This window comes from Scyliorhinus canicula, chromosome 10 (genome assembly GCF_902713615.1).
Source record: "Scyliorhinus canicula chromosome 10, sScyCan1.1, whole genome shotgun sequence".
In the NCBI taxonomy this organism is placed as follows: Eukaryota; Metazoa; Chordata; class Chondrichthyes; order Carcharhiniformes; family Scyliorhinidae; genus Scyliorhinus; species Scyliorhinus canicula.
The window spans coordinates 56,894,868-56,918,023 of NC_052155.1; the positions used below are offsets into that span (position 1 = coordinate 56,894,868).

Below are 23,156 nucleotides of genomic sequence, written 5' to 3' on the forward strand. Positions count from 1 at the left end.
CCCCCTTGTTGTTTGCACTGGCAATCGAGCCGCTGGCGATGACGTTGAGGGATTCAGAGAGGTGGAGAGATTTGGTGCGAGGTGGGGAGGAACATAGGGTGTCGTTGTATGCCGATGACCTGTTACTGTATGTGGCGGACCCAGTGGGAGGGATGCCGGGGGTGATGGAGCTGCTAGGTGAGTTTGGGACCTTTTCAGGTTATAAACTAAATTTAGACAAGGGTGAGGTGTTTGTGGTGCACCCTGGAGACCAGGAGGAAGGAATTGGTAGGCTCACGCTTAGGCGGGCAGGGGAGAGCTTTAGGTACCTGGGGGTGCAGGTGGCCAGGGACTGGGGGACTCTTCACAAACATAATTTCACCAGACTTGTAGATCAGATGGAGGAGGAGTTCAAGAGGTGGGACATGCTGCCATTGGCAGGGAGGGTGCAGTCCGTCAAAATGACAGTGCTTCCGAGGTTCTTGTTCCTCTTTCAGTGCCTGCCCATCTTTATCCCCAGGGCCTTCTTTAGGAGTGACTAGCAGTATTTTGAGCTTTGTGTGGGCACATGGGACTCCGAGAGTGAAGAGGGTGTTCCTGGAGCGAGGGAGGAATAGAGGCGGGCTGGCGCTGCCCAACCTTCTGGGGTACTATTGGGCGGCCAATGTGTCAATGGTGCGTAAATGGGTGATGGAGGGGGGAGGGGCGGCGTGAAAAAGAATGGAGATGGTGTCATGTAGAGGTACGAGCCTGGGGGCAATGGTAACGGCGCCGTTGCCGCTCTCCCCTAAGAGGTTTACCACGAGCCCGGTGGTGGCGGCGACCCTAAGAATCTGGGGACAGTGGAGACAGCATAGGGGGGAAACAGGGGGCTCGATGGAGGCTCCATTGGGTGGCAATCATCCGTTCATCCCAGGGAACAGGGATGGGGGATTTAGGGGGTGGCAAAGGGTGGGCATCAGTAAATTGAGGGACCTGTTTATTGGCGGGAGGTTTGCGGGCCTGGGGGAACTGGAAGATAAATTTGGGCTTCCCCAAGGGAACATGTTCAGATACTTGCAGGTAAAGGCGTTTGCTAGGCGACAGGTAGAGGGATTCCCTGTGTTGCCCTCGCGGGGGACGATGGACAGAGTGCTTTCGGGGGCGTGGGTCGAAGAGGGGAAGGTGTCTGACATCTATAAGGTAATGCAGGAGGTGGAGTCGTCGTCAGTGGAGGAGCTGAAGGCTAAATGGGAGGAGAAACTCGGGGAGCAGATAGAGGACGGAACTTGAGCGGATGCCTTGGAGAGAGTCAACTCTTCCTCCTCATGTGCGAGGCTTAGTCTCATCCAATTTAAGGTGCTGCACCGGGCCCACATGTCCGGGACTAGGATGAGTAGGTTCTTTGGGGGCGAGGACAGGTGCACCAGATGTTCGGGGAGTCCAGCGAACCACGCCCATATGTTCTGGGCATGTCCAGCACTGGAAGAATTCTGGAAGGGGGTGGCGGGGACGGTGTCGAGGGTGGTTGGATCCAAGGTCAAACCAGGGTGGGGACTCGCGATTTTTGGAGTTGCGGTAGAGCCGGGAGTGCAGGAGGCGAAAGAGGCTGGTGTCCTGTCCTTTGCGTCCCTAGTAGCCCGACGAAGGATCTTGCTACAGTGGAAGGATGCGAGGCCCCCCAAGTGTGGAGACCTGGATCAGTGACATGGCGGGATTTATAAAATTGGAAAGGGTCAAATTTGCCCTGAGAGGATCAATACAAGGGTTCTATAAACGATGACAGCCTTTTCTGGACTTCCTGGCTCAAAGATAGGTATCTTGGTCAATAGCAGCAGCAACCCGGGGGGGGGTTTCCTTATTGTAGTTTCTATTATGTAACTTAATATTGTGTTAATTTGCGTTGTGGTTAAAATGCTGTGTTGTTCATGGAGGTGGGGCGAATGTTTATGATTGCTAATATTATTGTTATTTTTGGTATTTTATTATGGTTCGTTGTTGTATAAATTCAAAATGTTTCAATAAAAAAATTTTTTTTTTTTTTTTTAAAGTAACAGAATGGTAAACGGGACTGAGCAGTGTATGTGATTTACATAGAGTTGCATAGTAAATTCATGACCAAGTGGCAAGGCTACAAGAGAGCAGAATTGACTGTGAACTGACTACAATGGAGAGTGGAGTTAAAGGTAGTCATTCAGGCTGGCTGGCAGTATGTAAAAAGTGGTGTTCCACGGAGATTGGTGTTAGGACCACTGTTATTCACTGTTTAACCAAATTATTTGGACCATCATTTGAGGTATTGTACCAAAATTTGAGAATGGCATCAAATTCGGAGGTTGGGGCAGCATGGTAGCATAGTGGCTGGCACAGTTGTTTCACAGCACCAGGGTCCCAGGTTCGATTCCCTATTGGGTCACTGTGCAGAGTCTGCATGTTCTCCCCGTGTCTGCGTGGGTTTCCTCCTGGTGCTCCGGCTTCCTCCCACAGTCCAAAGATGTGCAGGTTAGGTGGATTGGCCATGCTAAATTGCCCTTAGTGTCCAAAAAGGTTAGGAGTTAATGGGTTAAGGGGATGGGGTTGAAGTAGTGAGGGCTTAAGTGGATCTGTGCAGACTCGATGGGCCGAATGGCCTCCTTCTGTACTATATGTTCTATGTATATATTTAAAACTGAGAAGGACTGTAGCAAAAACAAGATTATCCATAGAATGCATGCAGTGCAGAAGGAGGCCATTCAGTCCATTGAGTCTGCACTGACCCTCTGAAAGAGCGCCCTACCTTGGCCTACTCCTCCACCCTATTCCCATAACCTCACCGAACCTGCACATTTTTGGACAGCACAAGGCACATAAGAACATAGGAATTAGGAGCTGAAGGTGGCAATTCAGCCATTCAATCAGATCATGGCTGACCTCTTCCTGGCCACAAAGCCACCTCCCCACCTGTTGCCCATAACCCTTTAACCCGATTTTTAAAAATCTGAAATATATCAATCTCCCTCTTGAAGCCATTTAATGATTCGTACTCCACTGCACTATGGTGCAGTGTGTTCCACAAATTCACCACTCTCTGCCAGAAGTAGTGCCTCCTCATCTCAAGTTTTTAAATCTACCCCCTCTCAACCTATATCTGTGACCTCTTGTTCTCAGGCCAGGGGGAACATTTGGTCTACATTTACTTTTATCAATCCCTTTTAGTATTTTATATACCTCGATAAGATCCCCTCTCATTCTTCTAAACTCCAAAGAGTATAAACCCAAACTGTTTAGTCTCTCCTCAAACGTCGAGCCCTTCATCCCCAGAATCAATCTGGTGAACCTCCTCTGAACTGATTCCAATGCCACCACAGCCTTCCTCGAATAAGGAGACCAAAACTGGACACAATACTCCAGATGTGGTCTCACCAACACTGTATACAATTGCAACAATACTTATCTACTGTTATACCCCAGTCCTTTTGCAATAAATGCTAAAGGATTTATAGGATGCCTCGGGGGCAGGGAGCAGGAGGCAGAGATGGGATGGTTTCTGGATGTGCCGGTGTTCCCGGACGTTGATACGGAGAAGGGGTAGGAATTGGGGCTACAGGAGGTTAGGCTGTTTACAGAAGGGGCTGTTTAGCACACTGGGCTAAATCGCTGGCTTTGAAAGCAGACCAAGGCAGGCCAGCAGCACGGTTCGATTCCCGTAACAGCCTCTCCAAACAGGCGCCGGAATGTGGCGACTAGGAGCTTTTCACAGTAACTTCATTGAAGCCTACTCGTAACAATAAGCGATTTTCATTTCATTTCATTAGGCAGGCAATTGGGTCAATGCAGTCAGGAAAGGCGCAGGGGCCAGATTGCATCACGGTCGACTTTGACAAACATTTTGGGGAAGATTTGGCCCCACATCTCCTGGAAATATGTTTTGACACTTTTGCGCAAGGGGGGCTGCCAGGCATTATAGGCATTGATTTTGTTAATCCCAAAGAAGGATAAAGACTCGGTGGAGAATGGGTCATATAGGTCCATCTCCCTATTAAATAAATGTGAAGGTGCTGGCTACTGTGTTGGTGAGGCTGTTGGAGCAATGTGCTGGTGGTGGTGTCAGAGGATCAGACGGGTTTTGCGAAGAGAAGGTATCTGTCGAGCAATATTAAGACTATTGAATGTTGTTATGGCACGTTCTAAGGGCAGGGTGCCGGAGGTTATTGTGTCTATAGATGCAGAGAAGGAGCTTGATAGGGTAGATTGGAAGCATTTGTTTGAGATTCGGATTTGGGCCCACGTTTATCTCATGGGTGCGGTTATTATATGTGGCCCCCCACGGCTAACGTTAGGACAAATTAGATTAGTTTGGGAGATTAGCGGCAGTAGGGAAGAAGCTGTTCTTGAGTTGGTTGGTACGTGACCTCAAACTTTGGTATCTTTTTCCTGACAGAAGGTGGAAGAGATGTTCGGGGTTCGTGGGGTCTTTAATTTCATTATATTTTTGAAGGTTTTTATGAACGGAGAGACTTGTATAACTAATCAGACCAGCTACACTAATCAGACCAGTTACATTTTCCACCAAATCGTTTATATATACTACAAACAACCAGCACTGATCCCTGTGGAACACCACTAATCACAACCTAACATTCAGAAAAATACCCTTCTACTGCTACCCTCTGCCGCCGAGCCAATTCTGTATCCATAGAACATAGAACAGTACAGCACAGAACAGGCCCTTCGGCCCTCGATGTTGTGCCGAGCAATGATCACCCTACTCAAACCCACGTATCCACCCTATACCCGTAACCCAACAACCGCCCCCTTAACCTTACTTTTTAGGACACTACGGGCAATTTAGCATGGCCAATCCACCTAACCTGCACATCTTTGGACTGTGGGAGGAAACCGGAGCACCCGGAGGAAACACACGGGGAGGACGTGCAGACTCCGCACAGACAGTGACCCAGCCGGGAATCGAACCTGGGACCCTGGAGCTGTGAAGCATTTATGCTAACCATCTTGCCACCTTACCTGCCTCCCATCCAATAACTCCATCTACACCTCCTGCTGTCCGAGGAAAGCCGGCAGCATAATCAAAGACCCTTCCCACCCGGCTTACTCACTCTTCCATCAGACAGGAGATACAAAAGTCTGAGAACACGCACGAACAGACTCAAAACCAGCTTCTTCCCCGCTGTTACCAGACTCACAAACGACCCTCTTTTGGACTGACCTCATTAACACTACACCCCTATATACTTCACCTAAACTTTTTTGGACACCAAGGGCGATTTTAGCATGTCCAATCCACCTAACCTGCAGGTCTTTGGACTGTCGGAAGAAACCGCAACACCCGGAGGCCCACGCAAACACAGGGAAAACGCGCAGACTCCGCACAGACAGTGACCCAGCGGGGAATCGATGCCGGTGTCATGTAGTTACATTGTGTACCTTGTGTTGCCCTATGATGTATTTTCTTTAATTTCCTTTCTTTTCGTGTACTTAATGATCTGTTGAGCTGCTCGCTGAGCTGAAAAATAGGGGGCAGCACGGTAGCACAAGTGGCTCACACTGTGGCTTCACAGCACCAGGGTCCCAGGTTCGATTCCCCGCTGGGTCACTGTCCGTGCGGAGTCTGCACATTTTCCCTGTGTTTGCGTGGGCCTCCGGGTGCTGCGGTTTCTTCCGACAGTCGAAAGACCTGCAGGTTAGGTGGATTGGACATGCTAAAATTGCCCTTAGTGTCCAAAAAAGTTTAGATGGGGTTATTGGGTTATGGGGATAGGTTGGAAATGAGGGCTTAACTCGATGGGCCAAATGGCCTCTTTCTGCACTGTATGTTCAATGTTACTCAGAGGAAGCCGAGAAACTGATGTGCCCCGAGTTTCTCAAAATTGAAGATTCACCCAGGCAGAGCATTGTGTTTTACTGCGTAAGCATGCAAGAAATTAACTAGATATCTAACTCTTGGGCAATTATTGCAGCTCTCCCAAAGAACACAAAATTGATATTAATTTCTACTAAAAAGAGACATTTGCTACTGTTAAACATTTTCTGTGCATATACTATGTATGATTCGTGAAAGAGATGTTGTCGGCTTTTTGGAGCTTTGCATGAAGCCCCGGCCATCCCAATATAGGAATAATATAAAACCATGAAAAAGGTTCAGCCAAGACAAAGAATGGTACTGGTGATAAGTTATAGTAATACAAAGACTTTGAAAAGTTTGGGCTTTTTTCTTTGGAACAGAAAGACTAAGAGTCGAATCAAGGGTTTCAAAATCATGAGAATGTGTGATATTAACCATGAAAGAATGTTTCTACTGGTTTATTACCAAAAGTGTACCTTCTAGTTTATTACTAACAAAATAAGGGGAAGTTTCAGAAAGATTCTCCGCAAGCCCCACACAATCACCTGAGCCCACATGTGTGCACAATGACCATGTCAGAACACAAAATACTGAGGCAAAATGTGGTCATGGTATTTGCAAACCAAATACAAAAGATACAGGGAATAAAAGCATAAAATAATGGAAACACACTTCACTCAGCATCGGCAAAGAATAATGTAGATGAACATTATAAATGTATATATAAATTATTAAATTAATCAAGGTTTTTGCTGGGCTTCCTGATTTCACTGCCCATTTAATTTTCCCATTTACATGAATTTCTGAACCCAAGTAATTACGGTAAATTCAAAATGGTACTGATCGACAGAAGGAATGTGCAGTCAGTTTACCACCCACCCAACCCCAGCAAAATTTATCTAACAAATATCCATTGCTTTCTTCCTGTTAAATAATCTCATCCATCCCCAAGATTTTTTCTAAATCCCAAAAGCTTGACTTTGACTTCATATACTTTCACGCTTTCAGAAGCTTTCTATATTCTATATTTTAGAAGCTTTCTATATTCCACTTACACGCTTCATCAGAACGGAAAAGGAATTAGATAGTGCCAGTTAAGGTGCTACCACGAACATAAATCCTTCTATGCTGAAGCTTGTGATTCTCCACATATACATAACAACGGCAGCACAAAAATGTTACACAAATACCCTTGATCACTCTTCCCACAACTGACTCCCAGTTTTAGTTCGAACAGTGCCAAGTTGCAGCAGTCTATGTAGAAAGTACAAATTCAATTGAAGAACAACTTCAGGCTCTGGGCAAACATACGGAAAGACTAAATTTGGCCAATGATATGGATCACTAGTATTTGACGAGACTCTAAAAGGATATAACGCAGTGTGTTTCAAATGCAGTGTGTTTCAGTTCACACACAAGTTCTATGCCATCTCCGAACTGATTGTATATGGTTTTCATCTACAATCTGTAACAGAACACAATTATCTCAAGAACACGTGACAATGCCATCTTCTAGCTTTCATCATGCTCTGGTATCACTGCGAACATACTATGGGAGATATTAATCAGTCGATCCAAACTAACAGTGCGAGAAATATGCAGTCTTTATTCAATAATTTGGGCCATTAATCAGAGAAAAATAAGAAATTGGTGCTTGCTTATTGTTTTCATGCTCGCTTCGTCTTACATTACTTAGCTTAAAAATAGGTTGTGCAAGAAATGTCAATTTGCAAAATTTCTACATTCCCAATAGACGAAAAACGTACTTTTGCAGAGGTTTCAAGCCATCATTTGAGCTGCCTTCAATGACTAGCTGTAATTACTGCTCAATATTGTGAACCAATATTGAATTAATTGAACTTGACAATTTCAACAGGTATCGAGGTACCATAACATGTTACTTGGCCTCTGAATCGTGCAATAGAAATCTTGAATACAAGCAGACCATAAATCGAGATACTAATGTTTCCCCAGGGCTCACACTGATTGCATGGAAAAATTGTTCACTTTAGCTCATAGATGTGTATGTACTTGTCCATGAGAGCTGAGGAGAACTCAAATTCGGCCCATCGAGTCTGCACCGACCCACTTATGCCCTCACTTCCACTATCCCCGTAACCCAATTACCCCTCCTAAACTTTTTGGTCACCAAGGGCAATTTAGCATGGCCAATCCACCCAAGTCATGTTATTACTAAACCTGTAAAAATGGACCTATATTCTCCAGAGTTTAGCAAAACGAAGAGGTGTAAAATTCTGAAGGCTTGACAGGGTAGATGCTCAGAGTCTGTTTTTCTTAGCTGGAGTGTGTAGAACTAGAAGTCACAATCTCAGAATATGGGGGGCCACCAATTAGCACAGGTGAGGAGAAATTTTTTCATTCAGAGGGCTGTGAATCTTTAGAATTCTCTATCCCAGTGGACCATAGATACCATATCAATGAGTTAATTCAAAACAAAGTGGACAGATTTTTGGGTGATATAATAATAATCTTTGTCACAAGTAGGCTGACATTAACACTGCAAAGACGTTACTGAGAAAATCTAGTCGCCACATTCCATCGCCTGTTCGGGTACATGGAGGGAGAATTCAGAATGTCCAATTCACTTAAGCCTTTCTAGACTTGTGGGAGGAAACCGGAGCACCTGGAGGAAACCCACGCAGACACGGGGAGATCGTGCAGACAGTGACCCAAGCCGGGAATCGAACCTGGGACCCTGGAGCTGTGAAGCAACAGTGCTACCCATTGTGCACCCGATATGGAAATAGGGCGGGAAAAAGTTGGTGCAGCAGATAAACCATGAACGTAATGAACGGCACAGCAAGCTAGAGGGGAAATACTGCAACCTCCTGTTCCGAATGCTTACGTCTAAAATGATTGCAAGCCGACAAAATGTGTTCAAATCACTTAAACTGGTGATCAAATCAAGTGGCATTACATTCAGTAACATACTGTTGAAAGGAGAGATAGAAATCGGGGTGCTGAACTATCACAGAAGTAGGGTGCAATAGCTCATGCAGACAATGCAAAGGCTCGCTTTCAGTTGGAGTAATTCAGTTATTAGAAAACTAAACTAAACATTGACTGCAACTGCATATTCAATTGAAAACTGTATAAAACTGAACATTTCTTAACTGCAATGAAGGCAAAATAGGGCCTTTCACCGAAATAAAATGTGTTCAAGCTTTGATTATAAATAAGAGACAGCCTGCCAATTATCTTGTTTCCCCTAAAGTAACAGATATAAATTATAAATTTTAGCTCCAGGTTTTAAGTGAGGCTCAGACCGTCAAATTTTAAATACTGACAAAACTACACACAAATGATTTTGTAGATAAATATGTTTTACGTTCAAAATAAGTTGGAACATTAGAAATTTTGGTAGAGAACAAATGGCAAACAAAATGATCTGGATGGTCCCTGAACAATCTGATTGGTTCATTTGTCCCACTTCCTGCTCAAAGAATAAATTTGCATGTCACCCAATCAACCAGAAGAAATGTGCTTCAGGTAGAATAAACCTGCATATCATCCATTAACAGAAACTTGTAGCACAGATTAATTTAACAATGACTAGCCAAATTGTTAACCAAAATACAAGTCAATGCATACTATACTCAGAAGAATGTGTACACCGTGTCTGCATTTGCATATTTTCTATGCCGCATTGCCTGTTACATTTAAATAAAGTACAAAAATAAAGCAAATCATGTACAATCTATTACTGCCTCAAGTGAGAATGTTTAAGACTCTTTCAGTAATCTTAGCAAGCAGAACTTAAATTTGTGGCTTCATGGGAAAGGCTCCTCTAGCAGAATACGACAGTGCTCCCCTTTATAAAACAGCACATCATCCATCTTAACTTAAACAACGCCACAGGAACAACGCCACAGGAATCCATGTGCGAATAAATAAATACACAGTATAATACAAATATGTTAGCTGAAGTGACCATTTCACTATATTAGAGAGGATTAAAGTGGCTTGTAACTTACTTATAGATGGGGGAGTAATGACGGTTAAATTATAAATCTAAACTCTTGAAATTGGTGAGAATTTTCACTTCAAAATGAATATACAAATGTGACAGAATTAGTTCCTTTATCCTGCAATCCCATAAACAAGCAGTCTAAAACACAGTCAAACCACTGAAGATTTTAACATTTTCAGAATGGTTTTAAGTAATATTCCCCTTTTCATATTGGAACATATTTTTGTCATGAGAATGTCTCAAAATATGCATTATCTGCACAACAGATTTAAGAATTTTAATTCAAATTTGATGGGGTTTCTAAAAAATGGTTTAAATAGTTAAAATTAGTACCCAAAGTATCTTTTTTGACTGCATAATTTAGGGGCTGGTTTAGCACACTGGGTTAAATCACTGGCTTTTAAATCAGACCAAGGCAGGCCAGCAGCACGGTACAATTCCCGTACCAGCCTCCTCGAACAGGCGCCGGAATGTGGCGACTAGGGGCTTTTCACAGTAACTTCATTGAAGCCTACTCGTGACAATAAGCGATTTTCATTTCATTTCGTTCATTTCTCTCACTGCTGTGCATTACCTTCTCAGGATAGTGTCTTGCACACATCCATATTCGGGGCTCCATGAATGCCTTATAAGTTAAGATGTGGCAATGCTGGCATTGGACTGGGGTGAGCACTGTGAGAAGTCTTACAACACCAGGTTAAAGTCCAACAGGTTTGTTTCAAACACTAGCTTTTGGAGCACTGCTCCTTCCTCAGGTGAATGCATTTTATAAGTTAAGAGGGCAAGTTTGTTGATAATTGCACAACATTCAGTGCCGTTCGCAACACCTCAGATACTAAAGCAGCCTGTGACCATTTGCAGCAAGAGCTGAACAACATTCAGATTTGGGCTGATAAGTGACAAAAGGCTTTCACGCAGCACAATGACCATGTCCAAAAAGAAAGAATCTAACAAACTCCATCTCCCGTGACATTCAATTACATTACCATTACTGAATGACTCATTAACAACCTGGGGTTACTACTGACCAAAAACTGAACCTTTTTTGGCATGTGGCTACAGGAGCAGGTAAGAGGCTGGGAATTCTGAAGTAAGTAACATACCTCCTGGCTCTCCAAAGCCTGTCCACTACCTACAAGGCACAAGTCAGAAGTGAGATTGAATACGGTCCTCTTGCCTGGATGAGTATTGCTGCAACAGCACTCAGAAAGCTGGACATTAGCCAGGACTAGGCAGCCCGCTTCATCGGCACCCATCCATCAACCTAAATATTCACTCTGTCCAGCACCAATGCAGTGGAATCAGTGTGTACTATATACAAGATGCACTACAGCGATTCACCAGGGCTCCTTTGACAGCACCTCCAAACCGGCCATCACATAGAAAGGCAAGGGCAGCAGATGATTGGGGACACCATTAAATGCAAGCCCCCCCCAACCACACATCATCCTCACTTAACCATACGGTGGGCGGTTCCTTCAATATTGCTGGATCATAATTCTAGAACTCCCTTTCTAACAGCTGAGTGTACCTCCACCATATAGCTTGCAGTGCTTCAAGGCACTAGTTCATTAACTCCTAGTCAAGGGCATTTGCAGTTGAACAACAAATGCTGGCCTTGACAGTTACACGCACATCCCATGAATTAATTTTAAAAATTGTCACAGTTCCCTTCACAAGTAATTACACTTAAAATAGCTGGTTCAAGGGCAGCACGGTGGCGCACTGCTGCCTCACAGTGGCGCACTGCTGTCTCATGGTGCCGAGGTCCCAGGTTCGATCCCGGCTCTGAGTCACTGTCCGTGTGGATTTGCACATTCTCCCCTTGTTTGCGTGGGTTTTGCCCCACTACCCAAAAGATGTGCGGGGCAGGTGGATTGGCCACACTAAATTGCTCCTTATTGGAAAAAATGAATTGGGTACTCTAAATTCAAGAAGAATAGCTGGTTCTAAAGTGCTTTCATGGCATCCTGAGCTCATGAAAGATGCTATACAAATGCAAGTCTTTCCCTGTACAAAACATTTTTTTTATTGCTGATGGGCATAATTGCATTTTCAATCCATTAAGGACTGCAGGAGATTTCTGACATGCTATTTAACGTGAATAAGCTGATTTATAGACGGACAGATAGTAAAACTAATGATGTAATATAGGAGATTTCTTTATATACCAAAATATTGTGGCTTTGATAACTATATATAAAGCCATGGCTGAAAGATTTTTTTATATGCTACAGCTCTATTTTTACTGGTAAACTGATCAATCCTAAAACATGAACTTTCTTGGTTGGTGTCAGTTTAATTGTTTTATAAATAAACTAATCTCTTGGGCAAGTTAAATGCCTATTCATGTCTGCACGAATCATTCATCCAGGCCTGCAGATTACTAGTCCAGTATCATAACCACCGTTCTTCGTGTGCATGATCGACACCAAACCACTAAACATTGCACATGTATAAAATAATATCTGAGAAATGAGATGTAAATATAAAGCTACTTCACACAACCTGTTTGTATGGAATTAGCTTGGATTAAAATACTACTCAATTGATAATGACAGTGCATAATTATGTCTAACATTGAAACTCAGACCAGGAATATAGTCAAGTTAAATTTAAAGTTGCACTTCTAATCTAATCTGGTTTTTGCAGGCCATTGAAACATTTAATTTGCATGGTGCCATGTGGCAATTAATGAATTTATAATTCAACGATCCGAAATGAACTGTGAGAAAACAGAAGGGAAGAAAAAGTAAAAGAAAAGGCACCAATAATCTCAAACATCAGAAACAGAACCATTTTCAACATTAGGGATGAACAAATTTAATAATCTTTTAGTGTAACAAGTAGGCTTACATTGACATTGCAAGAAAGCTACTGTGAAAATTCCCGAGTTGCCACACTCCAGCGCCTGTCCGGTACACCGAATGTCCAATTCGCCTAACAAGCATGTCTTCGGGACTTGTGGGAGAAACCGGAGCACCCAGAGGAAAACCACACAGACACGGAGAAGAACGTGCAAACTCCACACAGACAGTGACCCAAGGCGGGAATCGAACCCGGGTCCCTGGAGCTGTGAAGCAACAGTGCTCCCGTGCCACCCCTTTTTGGTGTACATAATAACATTTTGACCAAGGATTTTAGGTATTAACACCAGAGCAAGGTTATTCTGCAATGACTCAATGTCAGAAGACTTAACATACGTCATTGGTTTAATAAATCTCATCAAACTTAATCCAGTTCTATTGTTTCACTCAATCCCACAAACACACAACACATGAAAAAACTTGCAGCAAAAGAGTAATCACCCAATCCAGAGCAAGGCACATTATTCCTATCTTTGACTATTTCAACTCTATTTAGGCTTACTTACAATATAAATTAAAGTCTTTTATGAGGCCAGAAATGCCATATCATGGCCTATAGAACAGCTACATTCAGCCACAATGTGCCTGCCACGTCTCTCAAACACTCCTTAGTCCAAATAGCTCTCAATCACTTTGTAACGTCCGTGCCCTGTCCAAGTATAACCGAAAAGATAAATTTTTTTGTGGAGAAACGCAGCGGAGATGCAAATTAGGTTGGCCTTCGTTATCAGATTACGCAAGAGATTGGTCAGTGGGGAGGACAGAAAATTAGGCCCACCTCTGAGTTTGGGAGATTAGGACACAAGGAGGAGGGTGTGACGAGATTTCAGAATATGGGAGATTTTGGTGGGGGAGACATATGGATAGAAAGAGACTGTGGAGTGGGGTTAGAAGATTGGGGCTAGGGAGGGTGGAGAAAACAATGAGGTTGCAATCAAGCTGTGGACATGTTGTCCATTACTACCTGTAGAGTTTAGACCAAAACACCAACAGCATGAATGGGAGCATTCCAATTTGCACATCTTTGGACTGTGGGAGGAAACTGGAGCACCCGGAGGAAACACACGCAGACACTGGGGGGACGTGCAAACTCCAGTCACAGAATGACAGAATAATAGTGCAGAAGAGGCCCTATGGCCCATCAAATCTGCGTTGACGCATGAAAGACACCCAACCCCATTGGGTTGGCCCATAGCCTTGAATGTTAGGGCGTGCCAAGTGCTCATCCAGGTACTTTTTAAAAGGATGTAAGGCAACCCACTTCTACCACCCTCTCAGGTAGTGCATTGCAGACCGTCACCACCCTCCGGGTCGGAATCGAACCCAGGTCCCTGGCGCTGTGAGGCAACAGTGCTAGTCACTGTGCTGACTGCCCACCCAACAGCCTTCTCCCATTTTTAATGAACCCAATCCTGATTTCACGAAGAAATATATATATATATATATAAAAGCAATGATGACTAATGTGGTGGCAGCCATGCTGTTGGAGCAGAATTGGTGGAATTATGTTATGTCCCAAAAATACAGATAAAACATACTATCTCTTACTCAAAGTAGCCTATTACCAGTGCAAGGATGACTAATCAGGTCCATTATAAATTGACTATGACATCCTTGTCAAATTCTGCAGCGGGGATGGGGGTAAGGGACGAATGGCTAGAAAAATGAAGCTTTCCTCAATAGTTGCGCAAAAGTTACTGTGGCATATGTTATATGGTTGACAAGATATGTCAAATGGCTAACTTTTGTATGATTCACACATGTTCCTCATTCTTAGGTATGCCTGATGCTACACACCCACACTCCATAATGAACTAGAGCTTAGTTTGCTGGCTTGACAGTGACCAGGGAGAGAGATCTGTTTAGGTTGTGGCAGAACACTATTTGTGGCTTCTGCTGATAGGATCATAGAATAATTATAGCACAAAAGGAGGTAATGCTGCCTGCCCTGTCCATGCTGGTGCTCTGCAAAAGTAACTCAAGAAGTCCCAGTCCCTCCACCCTTCCATGCAGACCTGCAATTTATTTTTTCCAGATAATTGTCCAATTCTCTTTTGAAATCCATAATTTAATCTGAGTCCACCGTATGTCCTAGGCAATGCAGTCCAAATTCTAACTCACTGCATTAAAAAATGTTTTTCCTTTGGTATTTTGCCATTTACCTGAAATCAGTGCACTGACGTTCTTGATCCTCCCACCAATGGACAGTCCCTATCTACTGTCCAGGCCTTCACGAATTTGAACACCTCTAAATGTCTTAATCTTCTCTACGGAGAACAGCCCCAGCTTCTCCTGAATCTCATCAATAAAACTGAGAATCCTCAAACTGTAAGCATTCTCCTGAATGTTTTCTGCACTCTCTTTAATACCTCCATGTCCTTACTAAAGTGTGGCACCTAGAACTGGACATAATACTTCAATTGAGACCAAACCAGTGTTCTCTATACATTTATCATAACTTTCTTGTATTTGCACAGTGAGAGTCATAGTGAAAAGTTATTTTTCATACTGAAATATGATGAAAAATGGTGATCCCGAAAGTTCAGTGCGAGGACCACTGCTTCTTTTATGCAAAAATAACTTGCATACAAGAATACAGTTAAAAAATCAACATTTGCTGATGATACTAAACTGTGAGGATGGTACCAAGTGACTGCAACAGGGCATAGATAGGCTAGAACTGGCAGAAAAGTGGCAGATGACTTTAACAGATGTATGAGGTGAGGGGATAGGAAGAGGCGCATAGATACTTATTGGCACTGTGCTGAAGAGCATGCCAAGACAGAGGAACCCTAAAATACACGCTAAAATTATATGCATCGACCTTTGAAGTGGACAGGACATATTGACAAGAGCAGTCAGCAAAGCATAAAGGATCTAGGAAAGTTATGCTGAACCTTTAGAAAGCTTTGGTTATGTCGCAACTAGAGTTTTGCCCCAGCTCTAGTCACCACGTTTTAGGAAGGATTTTAGAATCTTTGAGGAGGTGCAGAGGAGATTTTCCAGAATTGTTCTTGGTATGAGGAATTTTAGCTACAAAGTTAGGTTGGGAAAGGTGGGGTTGGAATAGAGGTGTGCAAGATTGACAAGCTGTTCCTATTAGCTGATGCTACAAGAACCAGGGAACACAAAGTTAAGGCTTTGGACAACAGGTATGGGAAGAATAACGTATTTTGCACTGTGGGGTAATGATCTTGAACTTGCTGCCTCCAAGAATGGTGGAAGCAGAGCTGAACAATGATTTCAAAAGGAAATTGCATGAGCACTCGGAGAAATAAACTTTCAGGGCCACAGGGAGAGCGGGGAAATGGATTGTTGTAGAGAGCGAGCGTGGACTCAATAGCCGACTGTGCTCCTCCATTATCACAGACCTTGCCTTTCGTTCTTTTCTCACCTCCCCTGTTTGTAATTTGCTTAAAGCCCATTACATTCAAATATCTTCCAATTCTGATGAAAGGTAGGTCATCAATCTGATTCTTTGATTTCTCTTTCCACAGATGGGGCCTCACGGTAGCATGGTGGTTAGCATCAATGCTTCACAGCTCCAGGGTCCCAGGTTCGATTCCCGGCTGGGTCACTGTCTGTGTGGAGTCTGCACGTCCTCCCCGTGTGTGCGTGGGTTTCCTCCGGGTGCTCCGGTTTCCTCCCACAGTCCAAAGATGTGCGGGTTAGGTGGATTGGCCATGCTAAATTGCCCGTAGTTAAGGTTAATGGGGGGATTGTTGGGTTACGGGTATATGGGTTACGTGGGTTTAAGTAGGGTGATCATTGCTCGGCACAACATGGAGGGCCGAAGGGCCTGTTCTGTGCTGTACTGTTCTATGTTCTATGTAGATATCACCTGATCTGCTGAGTATTTCCAGCATTTGCTGTTTTTATTCCATTATCCAGCCAACTGGATTCACCCCACAAAGCAGAATGTGGCTGACCACCATGGACACAACAAAGGCTAGACATCATGACAATGTTCAGCTGTGGTCTTGAAGATTTGTGCGAAATTAGCTGGTCCAGGACTACTACTGACACTGGCATCTACTCAATAATGTAGAAGACTGTCCTAGTTTGAACTATAACCCAGCCAGTTACTGCTCTACCACCTACTTCCAATCAGTAAAGTGGCTGAGGAAGTTAGTGCCATCAAGCAACAGCTTCACCAATTATCTCTCCACTACAAATTCCAATTGAACGTTTAGTTTCAGATCTCATTGGTGCATTAATAGAGACATGGCTACAAGAGCTAAAACACTAAAGATAATGTGAGATTAAGCATGCTTGATATTAAGGCAGCACTTTATTAAAAATACACCAAGCAGCTTTAAACAAAATTGAAATCAATGGAGATGCAACAAGAAAACCATCCAGAGACATGCATCAAACAAGAAAAATGACTGTGGCTGAGACGTGTCATCAGCCCCAGGAAAACATTATTTGGCCTAACCAGCTCCAGCAGGCTCAATGACCTTCAATCTTTAACAATGTCACATTATCTGATGTTTCTACACTCTTCAGTTCAATTTACAACCTCTTTAATAATAAAGCAACTCACTCCAGTCAACAACAAAACTTGTATAACGTCCAGGCTTTGGCTGGCAAGTAGCCAATCGCATTTACACCATAGTGCCAGGTAACAACCATCGCCAACAAAAGGGAGCCCAGTAAACTCTCCTCCACTTAATGGCACTATCACCAACAAATCTCCCTCCATCTGCAAATTGGGAAGCAAGGTAACCATTTAATATCCAAAGCTTTTTCATAACTTTAAACTTCTTTCTGGCATTGCAGCCTAATGTTCACATAGAAGCAATGCATACTTGCTGCAAACCCATTTTACACATCGACTATTCTGTACAGCATCATAATTGAGCTTGGGGATAAGCCATGTCCAAGACCCCATAATCTGGTTTTCACCACATGCATAGACATCATTTGTGACTGCCATGTACTTTCCTTCATTAACCCTTTGGCCTAACGTCCTTTGACTCTTGGATCATTCCAGTGACTTTCCAAAGTAAACCGCCTTCAAGGCATGGGCTTTAAAATAGAAAATATACCAAATCAATTCATGCAGGGATAAGGAAAAAAATAATGATCGATAAGGGGATAGATACTGAGCCATACAGGGTGAAATTAAGATTATAGACATATTTGAAGGATAAACACCAGTGGCCCATTTCTGTGCTGTAATTTCTACATATTTATTAATGCTAAAATTTTAGACAGTTATCCAGAATTCTCATAGGAAAAATGATTCAACGTCTCCCAAAGTTTGGTTTCTAATGATGCAAATAAATGTTATGCAAGATCCATATAGTACTTTAGGGGTAGACAAAACACTCAATGTCAGCTTAACTAATATTAAAATTACTTGTTCATCACGACACAAACCATTCTCCACAAGCAAAGCATTCTTTTCTTACGCACAACAATCCAGAACAAAAAACTTTCAAGAAAGTAAACTTAAATTACAAATGTTGCATGGTTTAGCAACAGGCTGGTTTAGCTCACCAGGCTAAATCACTGGCTTTTAAAGCAGACCAAGCAGCACGGTTCGATTCCCGTACCAGCCTCCCCGGCCAGGCGCCGGAATGTGGCGACTAGGGGCTTTTCACAGTAACTTCATTGAAGCCTACTCGTGACAATAAGTGATTTTCATCTTTTCATTTCATTTTCATTTCATGTACAGACCTCAATCTCAAATGACTAACTCTTGACATTGTAAACTTATACAAAGCATTATCCAGAAGCTTCCCAAGGTTTATTGAATAAAGTCACTATCATGTCAGTAAAGCTTCAAATAACCATCAAGTTTATTTTTTTATAATTTAGTATACCAATTATGTTTTTTCCAATTAAGGGGCAATTTAGCATGGCCAATCCACCTACCCTGCACATCTTTGGGTTGTGAGGGTGAAACCCTCGCAGACAAGGGGAGAATGTGCAAACTCCACACGGACAGTGACCCAGGGCCAGGATTCGAACCAGAGCCCTCAGTGCCATTAGTCTCAGTGCTACCCACTGTGCTGCATGCCACCCTAACCATCAAGATTAATAGCGCCAGCAACTCGAACAGCTCAGTAAACAAAAGATTATTCACACTGAAGTGCACAGATATTGCTCCAACGCAATTAGTTTTAAAATGTTTCATGCGACTTTGAGTAAAATACCATTGAGACAAAGTAAAGGTGTACCTTTACTCGTAATGGGCTTTGAAAAGTTTAATAAAATTACACAATCTCTTCAATGAGGCATTCCAAAAACACTGCTGTAATTAGGAGTACTGCAAGATAAATGCATTAATTCAATTAATTTTTTATTCGTTCATGGGCATCGCAGGTTGGACCAGCATTTATTGCCCATCCCTAATTGCCCTTGCTGTTAAGAGTCAACCACATGTAGGCCAGATTTCCTTACCTAAAGGATATTAGTGATGGGTTTTTATGACTATCAAAATTGGTTTCATGGCATTAGACTTTTAATTCCAGAATGTTATTTAATTCAAATTTCAGTGGCGGGATTTGAACCTCAGTCCCCAGAGCATTACTCTGGGTCTCTGGTTTATTAGTCCAGTGACAATACCACCTTCCCCTATCAGGATAATTATAAACTGGCTTCTTACGACCATGTAAAAGTTAACCCTGAGCACACGGGATCAGGAGTAGGCAATTCAAACCCTCAAATATGTTCTGCCACTCAATGGCTGATTCCTACCTGGACTCCATTTACCCGCCTTTTAATACTCCTTTGTTACTCTCGGGACCTGTATCCGACAAGAACCTATTGATCGGTTTTCACAGATTCAATTATCCCAGCGCCCACAGTCTTTTGAAGGAGATAATTTCAAATTTGCACCACTCTTTGTATGAAGTGTTTGCTACTTTCAGCCCTGCGAACTTAAACTAATGTTGGCTACAGTGCGGGTTTCGATGAGGACGGAGTTAAACAGCATAGGAATTTGGAGGAGTGGCATTCTGCCTGAAGTGCGAAAACTAATTTGTACTATTGGTCCTGCATATTTTTAACTGACAGATCGAAGAATTTAAACAATGGATCTTGTTGACAACACGCAATTTGCGTGTTAATTTTACACACAACACACAAACAAGTGTTAAATCCAAGCAACTCCAGTGTGCGACCGACAAATCCAAGCCCAGCCAAAAGCTCACATTACCAGTCCGACCAGAGGCACACGCCCAGAAACCTCAACTTGAGAAAACAACTTGTTGCTAAGACTTTTTTTTCCGCAAAAAGGAAAACGAAAAGTCAACGCCTGCGATCTGAAAGGATGAATAACTTGAGTGTCAAGAGGGTAACAACGCGAAGTGAAACCCGAGGACCAGAAAGTGTCATTTTAAGAACGCCAGCTTTGAAGTGCTCCTTTTAAAAAACAATAATCGAAATTACAAACACAAGGCGACAGACATGTCAAACGTAGGAGTCACCCCACCCCACCCCGGGATGAAGAGGATCCACCCTCCCTTCCCGGGACCCCTACGGCCACCTCCCGGGACCTTCCTTCCTCCCCCCCCCCCCCCCCCCGGCTCTGGGGCAGACAGCCGCCCTGCCCCGGGCAGCTGGAGCGCCCGCGCTGCTCCGGATTGTTTTTTAGTCGTTGGGACCGACAAACACAGACAAAGTTCCAAGGTGACCGTCTTGAACTCTCGGTGAGTGTAGCGGCCTGGACGTTACGGCCCGGCCGGCCGGCCGTCCTCTCCCCGCCCGCCCTGTACTAACTTCCCGGGGACCCGAGGCTTCAACTGTCGCTCTTTTTACTTCAACCAACAAACAGCCCCGGGCGGGGGGGGGACTTGCAACTTCCAGAAACCGCCGACGACGACTTTCCTCTCGCTCACCATTGAGTTTGACAGGCGTTAAGCTCGGGATGCAGTTTATTTCAGCCTGAGGTGAATGGAGGTGGCCTCCTCAAGCTCCTCTCCTAAAGTTTTGCCTGCCCGCCGTCCTGCCTCTCGCTCTCTTTCCCCAGTGAATCGCAATATGGCGCCGATGGGATTGGCCTCAGGATCGCGAGCGCCCCGGCGTCGCTCGCAACGTCCGCACGCACAATCCAGGCGCGCGTCGACGTCAAGCACGCCTCGAGCGAGGGAATCCCCGCGCACCACGTGAGAAGGAGGTTACATCACTCCTGCAGACCACTGCTAGTCAAAGCTTGAAACCACAGGCCACAGCACCCTGCATTTGAATGACACTTTCAGCATTGGGCTGACTGCAATCAGAACAACAAAATAACACAGAACCACAAAAGATAACAATAATGACAACCCCGTTGTCTCAGAAAAGTAAGAGTTAGCGCTTAAAAATCAAGAAAAACCAGGAGTTGCTTTTTTCAAAGGTGAATCAATATAGATTATCAGTTAATTTATTAACATTACTGCTTGAGTAGCCAGTGATTTTAAAAACTATATATGTGCCTTTAATAAGTTGTTAGTTTATTTCTGTTACATTGGAAGTTGTGACAATAATGATTATTATAATGTAACATGGGAAATAGGAGCAGGAATAGATTATTCGGCCCCTAGAACTTGCTCCACCATTCAATGAGGCCATGGCTTTTACGCTTTTACTATCTAGAAATTTGTTGATGTGGAGATGCCGGCATTGGACTGGGTGAGCAGACTAAGAAGTCTCAAACCAGTTGAATTTTAACCTGGTGTTCTAAAACTTCTTACTGTGCTCACCCCAGTCCAACGTCAGCATTTCCTGTTCATGTTTACCAGAAGTTCCACCATTATCGGGTCGTATAGTCCTGGTTTCTGGTAGTGGGTATACCTACATGATGCGGGCCACTCCTGGCCTTAGCTTCTTTTCTGAACAGCAAGCCGTTTGCATATTCCTATAACTTTGTCTTGACTGTGCCTTTGGCAGTGCTTGCAATAGTCCATCGTCGGACATCTGCAATCTTCCAGAACATGTTCCCTAGAATTCTTGGGGCTGTCATTGAATTTCCTTGACTGCTGGGTGATGTGAGTTGAGCTCCAATATTTTAATGGACTATCTAACATATTACTTACACAAGCATTCTCAGTTGAGAAATGTTCACTGTTGCACAAGGCCCCTTCCCCTAACTGGAATACGTTGTTGTCTCACTCCCTTGTCGCTCCTGAGCCCCATTTTCTGCATTTTCTGGTAACAGAGCTATATCAATGGTGTTTTATCAATCCAGGTTGAATTCTGCCAATAATGTTTTTTAGGTTGTCAAGTTGTTTATTCCGGGTACCAATCTTCGCAACATTTCATTCAGGGAAGGGTCCAAATTCACACTGCACATTTTCATAACGTGGTCCAAAATGCGGTGACAGGTTCCCTCGGGGGGAGGGGTCTCCCTTCTGGAGTACAACAGAGGGCTCTGGATAATAGTGGTTTTTTTTAACCAAGACTACTAAGTCATTAAAAGTCTTTGATTCAGGCATCTGGAATGTATATTTGTTGTACACTGTGTATTCATTCTTTAAATGCTAGCCACTGCCTGGCTACCATTATATCTTTTAATGTGGCTACCACAGCCAACTTTTCTGACTTAAAATCATGGTTTCAATCCGATTTCGAACTTTCAAACTTAATGTAAAATTCCATCATATTATTTTCATTCTTCCCTAAAGGTTCCTTTCGTGAGGGCCACGAAGAATCCAGCGCGAGTTGAAGGACAGAAAGAAATAATATTTATTTACAATAACATATATACACATGCAGCAGTAGCAGCCGCAGCCACCGCAGCAACTCTCTTGCTGCTCACTCCTCTGTAGCTGGTTCCAAACTGGCCAAACCGTCATCTCGCCCTCTCTATCTCCACATGGGTCTGCAACGACCTGCGCAGGCTTTGAGTGCGGCACCAGATGAATACTCTCCACTGTGTCTGGTCAATGTGGCTGTAGAAATGAGCTCCGGGGGGCAGGAATCTTTGGGAGAGATGGTCTTCTGGACCGAACGTGGTCTACACGCTTGCACTGGAGACGACCCTGGGCTTGCACCTGGCCCGTTCGGCGAAAGATGACCCCAGGGACCCACTGGGCACCGCCAGCAAAATTTGAAATGAACACTGGGTCACCGGGCGCAAAGTGTTGAATCGGCCGATGCCGAGAAAAACCATGTCCCTGCCGTTCTTGAGTGCGGCGTACTTTTGCGCCAATGTCCAGGAAAACCATGCTAAGGCAGGTGCGAAGTCTCCGGCCCATTAGGAGTTACCCTAGTCACCGCATGTGGAGTGGTCCTACATGAAAACAAAAAACGAGCCAGTCTCGTGTCCACAGACCCGTAAGACTGCTTCTTTAGGCCTCATTAAAATGTCTACACTGCGCGCTCCGCCAACCCGGTTTTGGTTTTTCCAGACATGGGGCGCGAGTCTCCGCTCCCCAGGCTGGGTGGGAGAATCGTGGGAGGGCCGCTCTGGCACCCCCCCGCGATTCTCCCACCGCCCCCAAAATGGCGTGTTGCGTTTTTCACGGCGACCCGCAATTCTCCGGTCCGGATGGGCCGAGCGGCCTGA

The 23,156-nt window shown here is 44.0% G+C and overlaps 1 protein-coding gene across 1 annotated transcript in view; it reads right to left on the bottom strand.

Annotated features, from left to right (window-relative positions):
• The window catches only part of plekhf2 (pleckstrin homology domain containing, family F (with FYVE domain) member 2), a 42,090-nt gene extending 21,399 nt beyond the window's left edge, over positions 1-20,691 (bottom strand). The window contains exon 1 of the mRNA XM_038808989.1: positions 20,509-20,691. The gene's annotated coding sequence lies outside the window, so the exon portion shown is untranslated. The remainder of the gene's footprint in view (positions 1-20,508) is intronic.
• Between the last annotated feature and the right edge of the window lie 2,465 nt (positions 20,692-23,156).